An 11,918-nucleotide genomic window follows, 5' to 3' on the forward strand; every position below is an offset into this window, starting at 1 on the left:
ATTCGCTGTTTCTCATACATTTGCTGTCAAGGTGTCTCATTTTAAGAGTTAATGTTGTGGGAATATTCTGAATTGCTCTCGTAAATGCACATTTTGAGGCACAACACCATGTCAGCAAGTGCACCACTGCTGAGAGATGTTAATAGGTGCTTAAAATAAATAATAACAATTTCAGATGGTTAAATAGGTAAAAATAAATTATTTTCTCTTTTTAAGTAAGAATAAATCGTTCATTTTCGCTTGCCTTAATACGTTTTCTTGCTAGTTACACTTTTCTCTGTTAGTCCCTTGAAAAGTGAAAAAAAAAACAGTGCTTTACTTTCTATTTTGTAAAGTAAAAACTAAATGTACACAATAATTTCCACAACCCATAACAGATTCATGTCTTAACAAATTTTGTGAACTTTGGTTGTAAGGATGATGTGACTGTTTTATTGTTACAAACATATTAATGTAGTTTGAAATACTGTTGTAAATGTAATGTTAAGAACAAAAGAAGGCATATGATTGTGGAAATCGGTTCTGTTACTAATAATGTGCAAAACTTGACTACTCACATACCTGCATTACTTAAACAGAAATTGAATTCGTTTCGGGTCCTTCCCATAACTATCTACCATTTTTTCGATACAGGACTTGTAACGTCTAGTAAGAAACAAAAACAACATATTATGTAGTAACGAGAAAATTATAAGTATCATATTGTGTTATTGTATAAAATTATGTATTTTTTTTTATTATTTATTTTTGAGAATATCTGCGTCGGCGAGTAATGAAACCGCCACAGACGATAAATGTCGAACAAAGATTAAAATAAGTAACTAGTATATAATACATGACGAATAGCAATTTCTTTGTCTTCTTCATCTGGGAGTCGAACGAGTAAGATATCCTGTGTCGTAGTAGCGAACGCTAGTGTAGCATTCTTTTGTCGAGACTAAGCAATGTACGCCATTACGTGTGAATTCACAAAGGTCTGTAATCACTGAGATATTTAAAGGTTTTAATAGAGTTGTTTAAATGAAAACTTGTATTATTTATTGTTAAGCTTGCTTGCATATTATCCCATCCTGTTGAGACATTTTTCAGTTATATAAATATTATCTGTGGTGCTGAGCTGCGTGGAGAATGAAGAGCCGCTGCCGCGGCGTATTTAAACGACTTACAATATAGTCGAGCATACCGAAAGGAAGCGGTAAAATAATAGTAAAATAATATTATTTCTTTTAGCTCCCAGACTGGCAGTGAAGATCAGCAGATTTTATGATGTGTTGCAGATTGACGCGGGCTGCTGATAGGATATAATTTACAGTGCAAATAATTTAATGTACCTTCAGAATCTGATAGGAATCTTGCTGTGCTCCGTTCTGATCTGGCAAACTTTATAGTGACAACGTATTTTTTAATGAGAGTCTCATGTTCTTGGGCTAGTCGTGGTATGAAATAGCATTTTAACGAGAAATAAAATCCACTGCGAACTTGTGTTTTTGAACGATCACACGGACTGTAACATCAGTGCTCATAACAAAGTAATTTCAACTTTTAATCACTATGAAGTAGGGAAGATATATTGATTCTTAGCATGAGTTGCAGTTACGAAAAATCGTTCCTTAAATTGTAGGCCAGATACAGAACAATAAGACTTCCATATATACATTTTATTCCGCTAAAGGGTAATGATGATAAAGAAAAGCAAAGCACAGCATTGCTAAAAGTATTTCACGTAACTCTTTTCGTATATGCGATAATAAAAAACGTGAAACTGTCGCCCAAAAACGCGGGGCCCGAATTTGCAGTGGCCACAAATATAAAATTTTATGCATTTTTCTTTCAGTGTTGATTGTTATGTATGTGTAGATATATATGTATTTAGTGATAAATGTATGTATGTATATCATGATCAATGCTATGTATTAATGAATGTGTAAATACTCTTTCATGACAAACCGTACTACTGCAAACGAGTCTGAGAAGACGATCCTGATAGTACTGAGAAGCTGTAACGACTACGTAATCTGGGGGCAGCCGAACCCCGAGATAAGATAAACTAAAGGTAAGACTACAGTGTAGTTGTCCTGTTTGTAGAAGTCGAGCTCCAGTGAAGTGATCTCATTTCGCTAGTGGTGTGCATATTGTGCGTAGTTTGATGTTAGTGTTTGTGACAGGACAAAGTTGATGGTAGATAGTAATTTTTAGTGTGCAGTTAGTGTAGATAAATTAACGTATTTTGTGTGCAAGGGGCAAAACTGTCAGACTTTGTGGTTTAGTAAGCAATTTATGAATATGGTTAAGTTGCGTAGTCAACGTCCGAGCAATATGGATACGGAGGAACAACAATTAGTTAGTGCAGGAAATGTGGAACCGGGTACCTCAAGTAGTACTAGTACTCTCTTTGAGGATATAACATGTGAGAATGTGGGGGCAGGGGCACAGGAAGTGGTGCCACCGCCCACTAGTCCTCAAGGGGATGTAGAGAAAGAAGTTGTACCACCACCAGAAAAGCAGGAACCAGAGAGTGGTAATCTGCCTGGTGGGTATTCGCTTCAGGCTATATTAGAGCGCGTGCTGAATTACCAGGCAGAATTTGCGCAACAGCAAGTCGAGCGAGACCGCCAGCAAGCTGAGCGAGATCGCCGGCAAGCTGAGCGGGACCAGCAACTTGTGCAATCGTTAGAAAACATGAAAAAAGAGATTGCAGATATGAAACAGAATTATGAGTCGATACCTAAGGCCGTGCAGGAGCTGACTGAACAGGTCAACAACCTGCAAGTAGCAAACACTAACAGGGTAGACGAAATAGGTGTATTAGCCAATCGAGTAGAAAAGCTAGAAATAGATTCCACGCAGCTTGTAGAGCAGAAGTGGAACGAACAAGCAACTAAAATTGAAACAGAATTCAACTCATGGCTAGAAGTGAAGGAGTGTGAGATTGACAAGAACATTAATTCCAAAGTACAAGCAGCCATAGCAAATAGAGGCTCCGAATCGTTCAGTACCGCAGTGAATAGTCAGGTACAGAACGACGTGCAAACCATCAAACAACTACTCAGTGAGGATATTCCGCAGTGGCAAGTGAATATGAACAAACGGATATCCGACCTGGAGAAGGGTTTAGCACAAAGCAGAAAACATTTGGAACAGGAACCTCTGTCGCCAACAGCCCATGGTTTCGGCAACGCACAAACTTATACGCGATACAACAATGGGGAATCTGTAGTCGATAATGCGAAGAGCTGTAGCTTCGGTTCGGAGCACACAGCATATGTCCAAGGAGCAAAACCATGTAGTTCAAAAATATTAGTGGAAGAAAGTTTAATCAAAAATAGACAATTTCAAACGTTTACTACTGAACGGAAATCAGTACACCCAGTAGTATTCATAAAAAGCTTTAAAAATATCTTGCCCAGTGTGTGGAACGAAACACAGAAAATTCAATACGTAATGTCGTACATTCAAGGTGATGCAGCGTTGTGGGCTACAGAAGTAGCAGACAGCTGCATGACATATGAACAGTTCGAAAGGGCATTTCTATCGAAATATTGGTCGCCTTGTATACAAGAGCGGCTAAGAAAAGAAGTATATAATCCCGAACCGTACTCACCTCGTCTGGGGAATTTGAGACGGTATTTTGAAAAATATATAAACAAAACACGCTACTGGGACGAGCCTATATCACCAAGAGACATAATAAGACTACTAAAATCACATTTACCCATTCATATCAAAGAGAAATTAATACACGTACCAGAAAGCGATATGGAAAACTTCCTGTCTGTTCTAGATTCTATAGACTTGATACAGGAAGACGCAAAATCAGCGTGTGATCACTCGCGGAATAATGGGTCAGGATGTAAACATGACAGAAATAGTAGTGCACAAAACCACAACCATGGAAATGGTGGGGGTGGTAACAAGCGGCAAGAACATTCGCAAAATGGTAGTAATGGTAGAGGCCAGAACGGGTATGGACAAACAACTTATAACAAAAGGCGTCGATTTGACGACCGGTACGAATCTGGAATGTCAGGGACCAACCGCTGGAAAAATGCGCGAGGTCAGTGGCAGAGCAATTATAGTGATAGTAATCGAAATTGGCAGCAAAATCAGCGAAGAAGCCCAGAGCGACAGGGTAATGACCGGTATGACAACAATAGACCACCGCCGCAAAACGCGCCTATTGCGCAGCCGTGGCGGCCGACAAATCAGAGTGTACATATAGTGGAGGTCGCGGACAATAGCCTTCCAAGTACTTCACAAGCAACTAATCCAACAAACTAGAATCGGCCTCGATATGCTCTCCATCGATGGCCGAGGGATGGAGTGAGAGCAACACGAGTGATAATAATATACCTGGGATACGTATGCTGCGATACAACGATGGTGTCAGTATGGATAAAGATCTACTGAACGAACCGCACGAATGTAAGAAAGATAATAACGAAAATGTGCAAGCCATAATAGAAGCGAAAATCAATGATGTTGCAGTGAATATAATCATCGACACAGGTGCCTCAGTCGGTGTAATGAGTATAGAGTTATTTAAAGCACTGGGAAAAGGACGTAGCATACCGACTTTCCCGGTTAATAATTGTAAGGTGTCTGGAGCCATAAGTGCACAGAGCCAATTAGTTAAATACCAGGTGCAGGTAGAGATTTGTAAGGAGGGCGAAGCCATAGTGAGCTCGTTCCTCGTTGTTAAAGGATTGAAGGTGGCCTGCATTCTGGGAGTAGATTTTCTCCGTGAGAGGGACGCATTGATCGACCTCTCCTTGGGGAAATTAAGCATAGTTAATAGGGGTAGGAGGATTGAGTTATCTATGATGAAATCGAAGGAGGTACTTGTGCCATGTTGTAATCGAATTAATATCAAATGTAGGAACCCCTGGGTACTACACCTCGATGATTTTTCACATGTAGCAGACCTCTATTACCCGAATTTAGAGGATCGAAATTTTGAAACAAATGTTGAGGCATTTCAAACCAAAGTGCAGGAATCTGAAGGTTTAAGCGGTAAACAAAAGCAACAGTTGACGCAGCTGCTATCGGAATACACTATGGTATTTACCGACCGACCAGGAATAGTCAAAGGGTACCACTATCACATAGAGGTGATGCCCCACAAAACATACTGTCGCGCAACTTACTCCATCCCTTGGTCGAGGAGGGAATTAGTAGCTAAAGAGATTCGGAAGATGTTAGAGTGGGATATCATTGAGCCCTCCTTCTCTCCATACAGTAGTCCTCTTGTAGCAGTGGCGAAAGCCAATGGAAAAATCAGGCTAGTGTTAGATGCGAGGGACATTAACAAAATTATCATACCTGTCCGGACTCGCCCTGAGAATTTAGATGAGCAGATACAAAAATTTCATGGAGAACAGTACTTGACCTCGGTCGATCTGAAAAGTTCATATTGGCAAATTCCCCTTACACCGGAATCCAGGAAGTACACAGCTTTCATATTCGGAGGGCGGAGTTACCAATTCAAGGTACTTCCCTTCGGATTGAATGTGAGTGCTGGAGTGTTTATTACTGCACTAGACACGGTACTGGGTCCAGACTTATTAGAAAAAATCACTGTATATGTTGATGATCTGGTAATCGCTACTGCTACTTGGGACGAACATATGGAATTGTTGCGTAGAGTACTAGAGAGATTTAAGCAAGCAGGTGTGACAGCAAACCTAGAAAAGTCAAAATTTGGACGAAACAAAATTAAACTTTTAGGCCATCTTATTACACCACTTGGTATACGCCCAGACAACAAAAAACTAGAGGCGATCCGAGAATTTCCAAGCCCCCGCACTAAGAGGCAATTGAAAGCGTTCCTTGGGCTCACGTCTTTTTTCAGAAGGTTCGTGCCCAATCAGTTGTTAAATGACGCGTCGCTACTAAATCTGCTACGAAAAAGTGTGCAGTGGGTTTGGACTGACAAATGTCAACAAGCTTTTGAAGCGATTAAAACCGCCCTACTGAATGCAAATATTTTGCAGCACCCAGATCTGTCAAAATATTTTTGTCTTGCGACGGATTCATGTTCCTATGGCCTGGGAGCGTGCTTATTTCAGTGGGAGGAAGGAAACGACCCGACAACAATAAAGATTATCGGCTTCGCCAGTAGGACTTTAACTAGCTGCGAGAGAGCCTACTCGGCAACCGAACTGGAAGCACTTGCAGTATTCTGGGCTGTGAAAAAGTTTAATTATTATTTACAAGGGAAGGAGATTAAAGTGTATAGTGACCACCAGGCGTTAAGTTGTTTGATGTCATGCAAACTATTCCATACTAGACTGAGGAGATGGATGCTTGTCTTACAAGAATACCGGATAAAGATTATGTACATAAAAGGCCAAGATAACGTAATAGCGGATGCTCTGTCGCGACTGCCGGTAGGATTACCGGATTTAGCAGAAATGTTAGAGCAATCCGTGGAGTATAAAGTGCTGTTAGTGCGTGACAATACTTACATGAAGGATTTTTTATATATATGTAAAAACCTGTGCGAATTACAAAGGGCAGATCCGATGTGGAAAAAAATCATTAATAATATTGAAGAGGGTGTTAACAATAGAGATGAGCAAGGTTTTAAAATAGTGAACCATATTTTGTATCATAAACTTAATACGAAAGAAGACTGCTGGGCAGTATGTATACCTAACCAGTCGGTAAAAGTTATGATATGGCACACGCACTTGGCATGGGGCCATGCAGGGATTGGAAAGTGTGCAGAGATCATGGCGAGATACTGCTACTTTCCTCGTATGAAACACCAGATTCAGGCAACAGTTAGAACTTGCGTGATATGTCAAAAGGCAAAACATTATAATAGATCCACTAAGTTTGAATTACATCCCATAGTGCCACTCAGGCCGCTTCAAATAGTATCTGTGGATGTAGCCGGTCCTTATCCCATGGCCAGAGGAGGTATGAAATATATACTGGCCATGTACGATATTTTTTCCAAATACTTGGCAATTTATTGCATAAAATCAGCTACTGCCAAAACCATGGTCAGGCAGATCAGTCAAGAATATTTGCCCCAAGTGGGAAAACCCGAAGCCATAACGACTGATAATGCTTCTTATTTCACGGGTCGAACTTGGAAAAATTACCTACGGGAACAAAATATACAGCATATTCTGGTATCCCGGTTCCATCCCGAAGCCAGTCTAGTTGAAAGAATATTCAGAGAATTGAATAAGTTCCTTAGAATCTACATAGGGAACCGACATACAAAATGGCCAGGGCTAGTACCGAAATTTGTAGAAATACACAATTTAACACCCCATTCAAGTACAGGCTATCAACCGGTAGAGATATTGAAGGGATTTAATGAGACACCGAATGAATGGCTCACGCCTTTGCCGAGACTACCAGTCAAGGCAGAAACAAGGGAGGAAAAGATGAAAAAGATATGGAACAGCCTAACCAGCTGTGCGGCAAAGAGGAAAAGGAAGTACGACCGAGGTGTAACTAACGAACAGAAATATAATGTAGGAGATCTAGTACTTATTCGTAACCACGCTAAATCCTCAGCCACCTTAAAACAGAATAGTAAGTGGCAATTGCTATATTCAGGGCCTTTTGAAGTAATAAGCGTGCCACACGAATGTAGCTATTTGTTAGCACATCCCCATACGGGGAAGATCAAAGGATTGTATCCACGTAAAGATGTGAAGTTATTTATTCAGTGACATATCACATATAAAGAGTAATAGTTGTAAGAAGATTTTAATTGTGTTTTAGAATATAAGTATGTTAGTATTAAGAAAGAAATTTGTGTGTAATGAAACTTGGAAGAAGTGGATTCAGAAAGTAGGCAATAGCTTACACAGGAAAGATTTTGTTTACAGACAATTAGAGCCATTTAAAAATTATAGGCTCATTAAGCAACGAACAATCTTCTTGTTGATAAAGTGAGGATTAATTTCTTGAATCATTATACAAAGGATTAATTTCTTGAACCATTTTCTATGTGTAGTATGTAAGTGCAATTAATGATGCAATCTAATATAGTAAGGTAACTGTTGTAATTGTATTAGGATAAGGAACCCTGAGAGAGAGAGTCTTGACTAGCCAAACATGGACTCTGTAATATGCAACAATTATGTGATGTTTGCTGCCAGTAGTGATATGAGAACGACACTGGAGCATAAGCTAATCAAAAAACAAGCCCGTTCCGTGGAAAATCCGCTTTGTATATAACAATGCTTCAATTGAAGCCTGTGTACTTGGTACACGCCCTTGAATATTCATTACGCGATACGCGAATTAAGTCAGCCAATGTGGAACCTACACTGTAGTCATATAGGAAAAATCATTAAAAATAATGCTAGTGCTAAATGAAGTATTTATTGATCAATATGCCCAAGTCAAGCTGTCATGCACATGGTAAAATCTGTTTGATAGATGGGTGATAACCAGGCAAGCTACACTGATAAGAAAATTAAAAAATTTCACAAAAGGGCTATATACGCCTAGTAACAATATGAAAAGTGTGTTGTGATAAGGTAAAAACAAATAGACGCCATGTAGATGAGAGTGAGTATGCAAGAACAGTTAAAAGGTATTAAAAAATAAACTGTGTGCATAAACAATGGAGGAAAGGACGGAATATTGTGTGTAGCAGGGACAGAGAATGACTGTTGTATCTGCACCAATATATACGTCGATAAGTCTAGTGTTGAGTGACAGACTGTCCTAGTGCAGTGCTCAACGAACAATAGACAGTGTATAAAAACAGTAGTTATTGATCCGTTCGGAGTCGAGTTAAACGAACCTAGCTCGACGGGGACATTTCGTATGTGTGTTACGAAACATTTTCACGTGTTGAAAGACGCTCTGGCAGTGTACCAACCGTGGAGTGAGTGAAAATGTGTAGTACAATGTGCGTGTGACGAACCTTGAATACCAGTGTCACAATGCCACAAGAAACCTGTTATCACGCCAAACCATCCTGTGCATACCAGTGAAGCGACGGCTTACTGAACAATAATCGCTTTTAACAAGTTGCATCTTCTTCCACAGCTAGTAATCTGTGTCCTTAAAGGCAGTACACCGTTGTGGAATGTTTGTTTCATGCGCTACAACGGGGAGCCATGTGGAGAAGCCGAGACGAGTGCCGTGCCGCCAGCCAGCCGGTCGCGGTAAACCACTGCCACTCACCGACATCGGCGAATGGTTCGCCGCGGTTCGCGACTGCTTGGGCGCCACGTCAGCACGACGTCGCTGTTACTGAGAGCAGGTCGTCGAACCCAGCGGCCGTCGGCACGTGGCGTTCCAGACGACGCGACTCAACAATTGCTTCGCGCCGCCAGCTCCGTACAACATTGTTGTCATTCAAATGAACTACCAAATATGTGTTTAATGCACTAACATGAATAGGGTTTAGTGGACACGAAATGACGTGACAAACATTTGTTTTTTTTTCTTGAGTTATTCAATACAGACCCAAAGTATTCATTGGTTCAGTGATATATAGATATAATATGTTTTCGTCATGTTAATGAAGTATACTCGCATGAATGCTAGACATTTTAAACCAATTGTCGCGAGTAAATGCAAGGACGATTCATGATACTACTGTAAAAATGTGTAACAAGTGACTTTCATTACAATCCAAAACACAAATATTATATGGGTAACAAAGAGACTAAAGGTTTAACATGCTCTCACAAATAGCCTTTGTTATATGTGAACATTGGATAGAATCTGAACTTTTTGTGATCAAACTGGGTATTAAAACAAACCAGACGAGATGACCATGGCTCCGGCGCAGTTTTCCCAGGTTTTCTGATCGCACGTAGCCCGAATGGGGGAGCCAAATAAATGTAATGACCCTGGGACTAGGTTTATGGTCACCTCGCAAAGTGTAAGAACAGTATAAAAAGTGTAATTAAACCTACAGTGTAAAAGAACTAAGAAGTTTAAAGTGAATGTTATAACCAAGGTAACAGACAATAACCAAACAGACGTTAGTGGCAGCATATTGCCGAACATTCTTAACGTTAGTCAATTGCTGCCAGGGGGCATTGTAACGTCTAGTAAGAAACAAAAACAACATATTATGTAGTAACGAGAAAATTATAAGTATCATATTGTGTTATTGTATAAAATTATGTATTTTTTTTTATTATTTATTTTTGAGAATATCTGCGTCAGCGAGTAATGAAACCGCCACAGACGATAAATGTCGAACAAAGATTAAAATAAGTAACTAGTATAAAATACGTGACGAATAGCAATTTCTTTGTCTTCTTCATCTGGGAGTCGAACGAGTAAGATATCCTGTGTCGTAGTAGCGAACGCTAGTGTAGCATTCTTTTGTCGAGACTAAGCAATGTACGCCATTACGTGTGAATTCACAAAGGTCTGTAATCACTGAGATATTTAAAGGTTTTAATAGAGTTGTTTAAATGAAAACTTGTATTATTTATTGTTAAGCTTGCTTGCATATTATCCCATCCTGTTGAGACATTTTTCAGTTATATAAATATTATCTGTGGTGCTGAGCTGCGTGGAGAACGAAGAGCCGCTGCCGCGGCGTATTTAAACGACTTACAATATAGTCGAGCATACCGAAAGGAAGCGGTAAAATAATAGTAAAATAATATTATTTCTTTTAGCTCCCAGACTGGCAGTGAAGATCAGCAGATTTTATGATGTGTTGCAGATTGACGCGGGCTGCTGATAGGATATAATTTACAGTGCAAATAATTTAATGTACCTTCAGAATCTGATAGGAATCTTGCTGTGCTCCGTTCTGATCTGGCAAACTTTATAGTGACAACGTATTTTTTAATGAGAGTCTCATGTTCTTGGGCTAGTCGTGGTATGAAATAGCATTTTAACGAGAAATAAAATCCACTGCGAACTTGTGTTTTTGAACGATCACACGGACTGTAACATCAGTGCTCATAACAAAGTAATTTCAACTTTTAATCACTATGAAGTAGGGAAGATATATTGATTCTTAGCATGAGTTGCAGTTACGAAAAATCGTTCCTTAAATTGTAGGCCAGATACAGAACAATAAGACTTCCATATATACATTTTATTCCGCTAAAGGGTAATGATGATAAAGAAAAGCAAAGCACAGCATTGGTAAAAGTATTTCACGTAACTCTTTTCGTATATGCGATAATAAAAAACGTGAAAGACTCCTCCTCTGATTTTATCTTATCACGATGAACTGACACCATACACAAACAACTGAGTCGATTATCTGCCATGGTAGTTCTTAGCCACGTTTTCACACGCCTGAGAGTGCTGCAAACAAACATGACATAGGCCTATACTAATTCATACAGTGTAACCTTCTTCAATTACTCTATTGTGATAATATTTCAAACAAGATTTAAAAATAATTAGAAGAAATGTTTCATCTGGCTTAAGAAATTGTTTCAAAGTCTTTCTAATTAAGTAATTACAATCAGAAGAATGTTACTGTGGTAATTAAGTGCCTGAACGATGTTTCTGCAGAGCAGGTGGTTGCCGGTAAGCTAAGGGCTATCTTCAAGGCTGAAGCTATGGCGGGCAAGAATTTGGCTTTGTCCAGTAGATCAGTCAGGCTTAATTCAGCAGTATCTCCTTCAGTTACTTTATTGCGTTCCCACATACTGATCCGTGTCCGTGCTTCTTCAGTGAAGTTATCTAAATGATCGCCATAATATCTTTTGATATTTTCAATTATCCTTTTGATATCTAGGTCGCTTTGGGATTTCATTACCTTTGGGTGCAAGCAGAAAATCTCAAAAAGATGCCTTGTTTTTTTCTGAAAACTGTTCTTGCAAGGACTGGACTAGGGAATCCAAATATGGAATAAAGAGAGATTTTCTGTTGTAGTAAGTGACAGAAACTGATGGATGATTTGGACAATGCATTTGTCGTGCAACAACTCGCGGTTGTCGAATGGCAGTGAC

This window comes from Schistocerca americana, chromosome 8 (genome assembly GCF_021461395.2).
Source record: "Schistocerca americana isolate TAMUIC-IGC-003095 chromosome 8, iqSchAmer2.1, whole genome shotgun sequence".
Classification (NCBI taxonomy): Eukaryota; Metazoa; Arthropoda; class Insecta; order Orthoptera; family Acrididae; genus Schistocerca; species Schistocerca americana.